The sequence below is a fragment of the Dunckerocampus dactyliophorus genome, chromosome 19 (assembly GCF_027744805.1).
Source record: "Dunckerocampus dactyliophorus isolate RoL2022-P2 chromosome 19, RoL_Ddac_1.1, whole genome shotgun sequence".
NCBI lineage: Eukaryota > Metazoa > Chordata > Actinopteri > Syngnathiformes > Syngnathidae > Dunckerocampus > Dunckerocampus dactyliophorus.
The window spans coordinates 19,181,120-19,191,356 of record NC_072837.1 but is presented as its reverse complement, the minus strand read 5'-3'; the positions used below and the strand labels follow the sequence as shown (position 1 = coordinate 19,191,356).

Genomic DNA, 10,237 nt, shown 5'->3' with positions numbered 1-10,237 from the left:
AAAGAAGTCACCCGACCCCATAAACATGGCAAGTAGGTGCGTTATCGCCACCCCGGATTGTGCTAAATCCACACAAAAAAAACGTAACTACAAAATAGACATGCACGATATCTTTTTTTTTTTCCCCAAACCGATAGAGATAACTTCCTGCTTTGCAACACCGAAATGGTACCGATACCATTTTTAGATCTACTTTTTTCAAACTTAGATTTAAGTGTAGTTTGTGCACATGTGGAGGTAAGAAGGGCTGGGACAAATTTGGATTTGTTCTAATGAAATATGATGACATAACTACTAGCACATCACTACACACGCTCCAAGCAGTCGTTGTTCCGCCACGGAGGTCTCTGGCAAACTTTTGGCACTTTTCAAACGCCACGCCGCTGCCGTTTCAGGTTGCTGATAAGATTATTGTGTGTTTGGGGGCGTTTTTTTTTTTAAATGATTGGTTATTGGAGTTATTTTTAACCTTATCAGATTTAACGGTATGACGTCATAATTCGCTGATATCAGCCCGATAATTATCATGTGCTTCTGATACTAAAACTAATTTCCAAGAAGGAATGTGTTTGGAATTTGTTTTCACGTTTTTGCTTTTACAGTCTGCCAGCAGTGGGCCCAAGTGGGGCAGTGACCCACCAGATGGTGGGTCCCCACTTGGTATTAAACATCATTGCCACCTACAGGACTGGAGTGGAACTGTATCAACCGGCAGGACACAATTTTTAAGATTAAACATGTCAAATAGACACGCTTCAGGTAGCTCAGGTCTTGGCGGAGGTCTCTGTTCTACTTATTTTGACAGTGAACGCTCAGACGACTCAGGCCTAAAATTTCAAGACAAGTCGAACAGATCCCCAAATCCGAATGAAAGTAGCTAAATTCTGCTCGACTGTTCTTTATTTTACGGTATTGTTGGATTTGTTTGTGCAATTACACGTGACTAAAAAAGTTACGTTTTAATACACGTTAATGATGACGACCCACAATGATTAATTATTAATCAACAATAATCAAATATTACAGAAAAAAGGACACTTGAAATTTTCTGACACACAAGTTTGACCCCCGGGAAAAAAAATGATTAATTGTACTTCTATTATTTTTAATAGTAATTTTGAGGAAATCAAAGCGCACTTTGCTTACATTCAAAGTTTTCTAACACCCAAGTTCGCCCCTTGGTATGTCATCTTCAACATTCATTTGAATTTACGAGAAATCAAACTGTTTTTTTGTACACAATCCTACTAAATTGTTGTGATAGGCTCCTTCTATTCCAATTATTATTTTTTTCCCCCAGTGGGTGGCAGCTAAAAGTCCACCCCCACTCCTCATCCTGCTATCAGAAAGGACAGGGTTTACTTTCCAGCAAGCGTTGAACGTGGCGAGCGAGGGTATTATGGCGGCGAGGAGGGAAGGGAGAAAAGAGGGGCAGACGGGGTATTATGAGCGAGCGGGATGAGCAGTGAAGGCATTTGGAGTCTTTATTCGCCTTGGTAAGCCACGGGCTTGGCTCCCAATCCGATTGGTCGATAGGGCCAGCCATGTAAATGAAATGCAAAGCAGAGAGAGACCCTGACTTCCCTTTGCCAATTTGCAGAGGCCTTTTCTCCCTGCCTCCGCCGATGGCTTCATTCTTTTTATCAGCCTGTCTTTCTTCCTTAGTATCACACAGTCTGCAGCCTCTGATTCTTGCTCTCGCTCGCTGAAAGATAACAATTTGTCTCCCCCCCCCTTTTTATTTAGTTTTAATTTCCTGGGAAACTCCGACAGTGATTCAACATATGCGCTTTCTCTCTTTGGACGCTCACTGCTACACTGGAACCAGCTTCAGTCGGTACCGTCCACGTAGAAAAACTCCTCCTTTTATCGTGGCTAACTTGTTCCAGACCCGACTATGATAAGTGAATTTCCAAGACGTAGGATTCCTTATTTAGAAATGGAATATTTTGGCAGTTGGAGCATCGAAAACCTGTTTACAACAATCAAAATACGGTTTGTAGCTTTATTAGAGCCCTCTAGACATGAAATAACATCCCTATAGTCACCTTTACACTCCTAACACCCAATATAGTAGACATTAAAAAAAGACATCAATAAGATACTTGTTTGTATTGCTGTAAATGGGTTCCGGTCCCTGGGGGATCTGAGTGGGAGTCAGACAGGATGTGACGTCAGGGGTTCAGAGTTGAGTTTTATCTTGGCATGGGTTAGGGCAGCAACAGTAGCCCGTGTTAGCGATTACTGCGCCTGCTGTGAGATTCATCAAAGCTGCAATAAAAGCCTGTTGTTCCGACAATCAAGTCTGGTGCTTGTGTGTCTCGCGCAACATTACAGTAACACTACTGACACCTAGTGACCCATGTACAACACTACATACCATGGCAACGTCTTTGAATGCTTAATTTAGCCAAAAATACTAAACATTTGCTGAAATATGCATACAGTAGTACCTCGCATAACGTAAACCTCCTTTTACGTAAATTCCACTAAACGTAAAGAATTTATGTAAAGTTTTTGCATCGTATTACAGAAGAAATTCCATATAACGTAAAGCGTCAAGTCGGTGTAAGTTTTTTCTTTTTTTTTTTCAATCAACTTTATTAATGCCTCAAGTCGGTGCAAGTTCAGACTAACACTGGGTGACGCCTTCTGATGCATCACGCTGTCATTGGCTGATTTTCGGGGCACCGCCTCCGCTCTCATCTCATTGGCTGATTATCGGGGCACCGCCTACACTCTCATCTCATTGGTTGATTTACACAGCACGTACGTGAGTTTGTGTGAGAGACAGGCTTCTCCCTTCAACCTCCTTCCTCTTCGTAGTCGCCCTTAAACTAACTTAAACAATTAAGTTACAAATTAAAATTTTGCACGCAACATGTGCGTTTGTCTGTGAGACCAGATGACTCTTAGACTCTTTGAGTCGCGTTTCGACTCTGGCTAGTCCTCCTCCTCCTTCCTGCCTCCACTTGCGCTCCTGATCAACATCTCGTGAACGGTAAAATTGTTTTTGTTTTTCCAGTTTTATTCATTAACAGTAATCTTATTTATTACCTTATTTTATATTGGAATGTTACTCTACTATGTTTATGCTAACGTTTTCTTACATTTTCCCACCATATTTGGTGGACTTTGAATATTTTGAAGTGCCATAGGTGTGAGTTTGGGAAGATCTTGGAACAGATTAGGCTATTTACATGTATTTTACGCTTCGTATAACATTAAATCCCTATAACATAAAGGTTCCCTGAACGGATTTACATTGTAGGGGCGTCTACTGTATTTTATTACTAACAGAGGCCGTATTCAACCATGACAGCACAATTTATGAATTCATAGATTTTTTTTAATCATGAAAACAAATCACACTGTTAATAAAGATTTGATGGTGATAGTTTGACTCTGGAACAGATTATTTCTATTTCTGTTAAAAATATGTCCGGAACAGATTATAGTGGATTTGTTAAGCTCGGGCTGTGCATAAAACACCAATTCTGATTACATTCCCTCCATTAAAAGTACACCCTCCTCCACCCGTGCAAAAGGAGGTTCTGCTGACACTAAACTCTTCCCGGGGGGTCGTGTAGCACTAATGTGTGTGTGTGTGTGTGTGTGTGTGTGGGGGGGGGGGGGGGGGGGGGGGGGGGGCTCGAGCTGCATAAAGCCCTGCTTGCTGAGAGATTTAGGCTGCAGTTTATTTATTTCATTTAGGAGTCTAATCAGCTCCTTTTTGAGTGACGGGTAGGAGTAGTGAGTGGCGACCATTTTTAAGTGCAGACAAATGCAACAATCTGTCCCAGATTAAAAGATGCCCGCCCTCCACCGCTGTAATCCCTGCAGCGCCGCCAAATTGGTATTTTCCTCCGCTTCCTCAACTGAGCTGGCCTCAATGAGCACGGATTGGACCACAGCGCTTTGATGTGGACTCACCGGACTGAACTCTCTGCTAAATGAAGACGGATGCATTTGACTATGTGGCCGAAATGAGGAGAAACTTTTTATTAAATGTATTATGCACAATAAAATGTATTCAATTGAAAAGAAAAGTTAGACACTTTCCATTCGAGTGAATACAAATTTATTTGGAAATTCAATAAACGCTTTTTTATTATTATTTTGCACAAAAAAAATGTAATTACAAATAAAAGTTGTGGATACTTTCCTTTACAGTGAATAAGAATTTCGAAAATTATTCAATAAATATGTTTTGTTTTTTTTGTGAATAGAAATGTAGAAAATGAATCAAGATATTTCACCGAAAGAGGTGGTAAATTTTGAATACATCTCTCAAATGTCTTGTCATTAATACCAGTAAGTTCTGCTACGTTGCTGTTCATTCCCGTTGAATATTTCCAACTGTGAAAATTCACCAAATTTTACCACCGTGTTTACTTACTTAAGACTTGAAAGAGCAGCAAAACCTCAACATGAAGGAAGAACAGGACGAGAATGAGAATAAATACCAACAGAGGTGGTCAGCGGCTTTACCACGCAAACACCGCCCCCTGCTGGTTGTACAGCTTCTGAAATGAGGGCCACGTCGAGGTTACGGCTGCCCTCAGGGGGGCACTTGTACATCTCACTATGTAAATATGACTATAACCTTGTGATATCAGTGTTAGCCCGTGCATCTGATTATGTCATTTTTACTAACAAACTGAACTTTGAAATGACAAGTGAAGTGAGAACGCGAAGGTGACGAGCAGACATTCACAACAGTGAAGCGCATGATTGACACACATTATTCCCAGGCTTTTGTGGGCCTTGACTTTGACTAATGTAGCAGAGCTTAATTCAAACCACAAACACAGCAAAAGCGTTCTTTTAAAATTAAATAAACGCACAAATTAGTGGTTGCTTTTCCTTCATTGGGCACACATCCACCATTCCAATGATCTAATGTAAGAGCTGCATCAATAAGGCGGTCTTTACAAAAGACATCTAGGAACACAGCCGTCTAGACAAGAAATAACACCTTTACACTCCTATTACCCAATATAGTAGACATAATAACAGAAATAAGACGTAATACCACCTTCTAAATAAGGTTTTAACATTATTACAGCCCTCTAGATATAAAATAACACCCCTATAGTCACCTTTACACTCCTATTACCCAATATAGTAGACAGAATTACAGAAATAAGACATAATACCGCCTTCAAAATAAGGTTTTAACATTATTAGAGCCCTTTGGATATAAAACAACACCCCTATAGTCACCTTTACACTCCTATTACCCAATATGACATAATTACAGATAATAATAAGACACAGAAAACATGTGTACCACCTTCTAAATTTGGTTTTAAACATTATTAGAGCCCTCTAGACATGAAATAACAGCCCTTGGTCACCTATAAATCCTATTACAGTCATTCCCCGCAATATCGTGGGTTGATTATCGCTCCCTCGCTATATCATGGTATTTCAGAGATGAATGAATGAATAAATGATGGCTGTTTGGTGGTAGACTATGCTCTATTATTAGTCCAAACATGGAAATACAAGTGATAAGTAGTATTGTGGTCACTCAGGGGCAGTCATGACACAAAACATTGAGACATTAGCTTACATGACATTACCTTAACACTGCATCAAGTCATCCACAGCATGTCCCACATCAGAGGGTTAACAAAAGTTCTCCTCCCATTCTGTGTGGAAGTGGTAAATTTATGGCTTGAAAATTTACCAAATTTTACAACCATGCTTACTTACTTAGTTAAGACTTCAAAGAGCAGCAAAACCTCAGTAAACGACCACAATCTATCCCACTGGGCATCCTACAGTCGTTTATCACACTGTACAGTCACACAAAGGGTGAAAATGTGTGAAAACATGCACCCCTCCCTGTGTTGCCCGTGCTATTTATTTCTCTGACAAATACACCACATGGTGGCGCTGTTATTAAACCCCATGAGTGGGGCTGACTTGTAATTTCGCACACACCTTTACAAAACACACCGCTGTTAGCTTTTGAGTGTTTAGGTGCACCTAAGGTTCAAAGCGGTCACACAACTTCACACAGCTCTACTGCAACACAAGGTGCGTCCCTCCCCATGATGGCTCACGTGGAGGAAGTTACACGACAGCATATCATAACACACACACACACACACACACACACACACACACAACCTCTTCATCATCCTCTCCTTCCATGACTCCCTCCTCCCCACCAAAACACACCCATGCGCGCGTGCGGCCCTGCCAAGCTGACAGCTCCAAGCCCCGTGGAGAATGAGTCTCGCTTGCATTACAATCGTGCGGGACAGATTCCATTAGCGCTATCTGAAATTGAGCGCGGTGAGCGTCAGGGAGCGGCGGGCGGGTGGCGGCAGCCGTGCGCTCTTATCAAGAAGAGAGGCGAGGGTGAGCTCTGATGCCAACGTCACTAATCCAGCCGGCCCGGGATTGAACACGAGCGCACGCACACACACACACACACACACACACACACACACACACTGAAAAGAAAAGTTGCATGAAAGAAAACAAGCTAACAAATAAGATGTTTTTTTTTTTAAAAAAAGGTTGGCAATGCCGGAGGTCACATGATGTTGTAGCTAGTAGCTAGCAGGCTAGCCGGTGTGGTGTGGTGAGGTGTCACTACGGCTGTAAGGTAGTTCTTAGGCGTAACAATGTTAATAACAGTAATAATAACAATGTGCTTCATATGCAGCCCACATTATGGAAATGGAGCATTGTTGGCACTTTTTTCCCCCAGAAGGTTTTATAGGTGGAATAGGTGCGTCCCATTACGTGCATTCTTAGCCGCCTCTTTTGCTGTTTTTATATCTTTAGAACACACAGAAAAGAGAAAGACGTGTGTTCATGTCTCATGTAAGAATTGTGAACGATGGACAAACATTCCAAGCCAAGTGCACTTTTCCTTTAAACAATTTATGCTCTTTCGAGTACTGATGGAAGCATCTTCCCTTGCCCCACAATGAAAAGTGGATTGGTACCGTCATCAGTGGACTTAATGTATGTTGTTTGCTTTTGCACCAGGAGTTAGCAGTGGGGGTTCACCATTAAAGCCACTCATTGCCTCGGTCTTGTCAGAGCGCACACTGCTGATTGCAGAAACTGCAGTTCTACCGACCCCCCGCCCCCATTTTTGTTAACAAGCGCACCCCACTCATCGCTATTAACCCTTGACACCTAAGCCCAGGGGTGTGTCAGTGTGTGATATTGCTGCGTGTGGTTGTGTTTGATGGGGAGGGTGAGGTTAATCTTTATGTAGTTGGATCTTTTGCACAAGATCGTTCCATTTAAAGAGTGAGCTTTGATGTCTTCCCTGCATGGTTGGCTTGCCATCTCTTATTCGTTGCTTTAATTTAGTTTGCAGAACCCCCCCCCCAAAATCACCGCCCCACCCCTACATACACACTCCCCAGCCCAGCGATAAGGTGTAATGAGAAATGTTTTCAAAACGATGGCCATAGAGAAGAATGAACAACCCACCCCCCCTATTCTGACTGATTTTCAAAGCATGGATGGGTAGCGAGGAATACTTGCATCAGCCGAGTGCCCCCCCACCCCCCCAACCTCCCCAAAGAGTATCCACGGGGAAATAGCAACTTCATTAGCTGTCATTTACAGGGATTAATAACGATGCCTCCCCAGGCCTGTCATTGGTCACGCTGAGAGGAAAATGAGGAAGTTGACAAGTGGGAAAGCAGAGGAAGAAGAGGAAGAAAAAGACGATCAATATGCAAAGCGTCGACGGCAATGAAAATGCATGGCGGTAGACCACCACAATATACACCACAGAGCATCTTGGGCAATTTTCTAATGTCTTTTAATACACAAGAGGATGAGAGCACAATTACAGTGTGGTTGCTGCACTTTGTGGTCATTTGGGTGAACTACAATTTTATCTCATCCTGGCAGCGTTGTTATCTTCTGCTTCGGGATATTTTATTATTTTAATTCAGCACAGAACAAAAACAAGTTGTAGCATTAGCCAAAACTACATTTTTCTGAGTTAAAGGACTTTTAACGTTTGATTTGTACACAAACAAATGCACCAAATTCACTCATTGATATTTCTGTCACCATAACAGACATTTGAATGTTTATAAAAAATTATTTTAAGTAAAAAAAACATTTGAATTTTAATTTAATTTTCACGTTTTTCTGCACCCAATTACACACAGTATTTGCACAAATGAAAACATTTAAAATTCCAAATTAAAAGCGTTGGTATTGTGCAATACAGAAACTAAAATACGTTGGCAAGAGAACACTTTAAAGCAGGGGCATCCAAACTTTTCCAGCTTGCGCCGGATATGGAAAAGTCAAAGGATGGGGGGCCATTTTGATTTGTAAAAAGGCAAAAAATATATTTCCAGAATTTGTGTTATCAGTGTTTTATTAATTATTAGTACCAACAGTCTAAATTTTGCTCTTTTTTTCCCCCCCAGTGTTGCCGGGCGGTTGTTTAATTTAATTTCTACAATGTCCCACGGGCCCCCAGGCTGCACTTTGGACACCACTGGATTAAAGGTGTATTATGTGCAGCTTTACTTTCCTGTGATTTATTTTTAATTTCTGTACGTTTATAGACTACTTAAATTAATTTATACTGTATTTCCTATGTATTTATTTCGATGTAGAAAAATAAATATTTCATGCAATTCACAGACAGGATGCAACTGCTTTGTATTGGATTTTATTTTTTTGCAACACATTTTTCAGGAGTGTTTTGCAAGACAGGACGAGATTTTAACATTACTTTTAAGAAAAGTACAATGAAAAAATATAAAAAAATATATGACAATCCATTGCAGTCTACTAATTTAATTTCACAACTTTACACTCTTCTGCACTCTGTGTGTATGCTACCAGCCCCGCTTCCGCCCACGAAGACAAAGAGACTGTATGACTGAGAAGAGGGCTCACTCTGTTCATGCCATTGTCCTATGGAAGAAACGTGCCAAGGTGCTGTTTGGAGGAGGGAGACGAGGAAAACAGACACGCATGCACATGGCAATATATCGGGGCTGGCAAAATTTTCATTTATTGTGTGATTAATTAATTAATTTATTATCGTCCCAGGCCTAGTGCCCACAAGACTTTTTTTTTCTTAACGAGAAATAATCTCGCAAGATCTTGTGACACCCCTACTACTTGGGTCAGTTCATGTTTGACTATGAATTTAAAATATGTGTCAGCAATAGAGTGACACAGCTTGTGGAAAAAGCAACTTAAAAGTGAGTAACGAACAGACAAACAGACATAAACCTATTGCATATCATCAGCAAGCCCTCACCTGAATGCCATGCTGCAGACATGTACCTGTATGTACTTTCTATAGCAGCCGCTGAAGATGATGGTGGTCAGCCAGTCACTTCCATGTTGGGCCGTCCCTCCTCAAACGCCATGACGACACACGATTGTCTGCCACATGGTCTGCCTAAACGGATAACACAGAATTATAAACGCCATAGAATAATCACACATATTAGCACACACTGCAATGGCCTTATTACACGTCTGCAAGTCAAGCCATAAAGAAGAATAAAGATCACAGCCCCTGACATTGTAGCTTTAATTGGATTTGTAAACGATGTGGCTAAATGAACGCTTTTTCAGCCCTTTGACTTAGTGAAATGTCTAGAAGCGAGGTAAAGAAAAAAAGGAGTCTTCAAAGTTAATTAATAGTCAGTGTCCCAGCTTAATTAAAGTTTCCTGTGTGCACGTACTAGTCGAGTCCCCTCGTCTCATACAAACACACACGCACTATTCCCACTGAGGGTTTCACATTAATTAGCCAGGATCAAAAGGCACAAATCCCTCCGCTGAGAATTGAAGAGCTATTCTTTAAATCCTGCCTCCATCGTCAGTGCGAGGCCCCTTGGTGATACATACTCTCATCATGACTAAAAATAAACCTGCTGGCCCTCTCAAACCTTTTCTTTCGAAATTCCACTGCCAGTAAGCAAATTAAGTCTGCTAACAAATTGAAACGACGCATGTATGTGCAGCCTGGTTATGACAGCTATCATGTGGTAAAAATTGGTAATACCTATGTGCTCTGTAGCCTTTAGCCAGCTAGCTCGCTAAACAAAACAAAATATCCACAAGAAACATTTTATCCATTTTTACAATATAGCAACAAAATATTTCCAATAAGTGTTTTGTTTACTTTTCCACGGTCGGGCCCAGTCATTCATGAAATATTGACTTACTTCCGGGGTTTCTTTGCGCGCAGTCGCAAAGGATTGTG

General features: G+C 41.2%; 1 long non-coding RNA gene across 1 annotated transcript; it reads right to left on the bottom strand.

Moving 5' to 3' along the window:
* Window positions 1-8,683: 8,683 nt before the first annotated feature.
* LOC129172109 (uncharacterized) lies at window positions 8,684-10,205 on the bottom strand. Its single transcript, XR_008566917.1, has 3 exons — window positions 10,157-10,205; window positions 9,281-9,424; window positions 8,684-8,928 (listed from the first exon to the last, which is right to left on the bottom strand). It is a non-coding gene; the product is annotated as an uncharacterized LOC129172109 (long non-coding RNA).
* Between the last annotated feature and the right edge of the window lie 32 nt (window positions 10,206-10,237).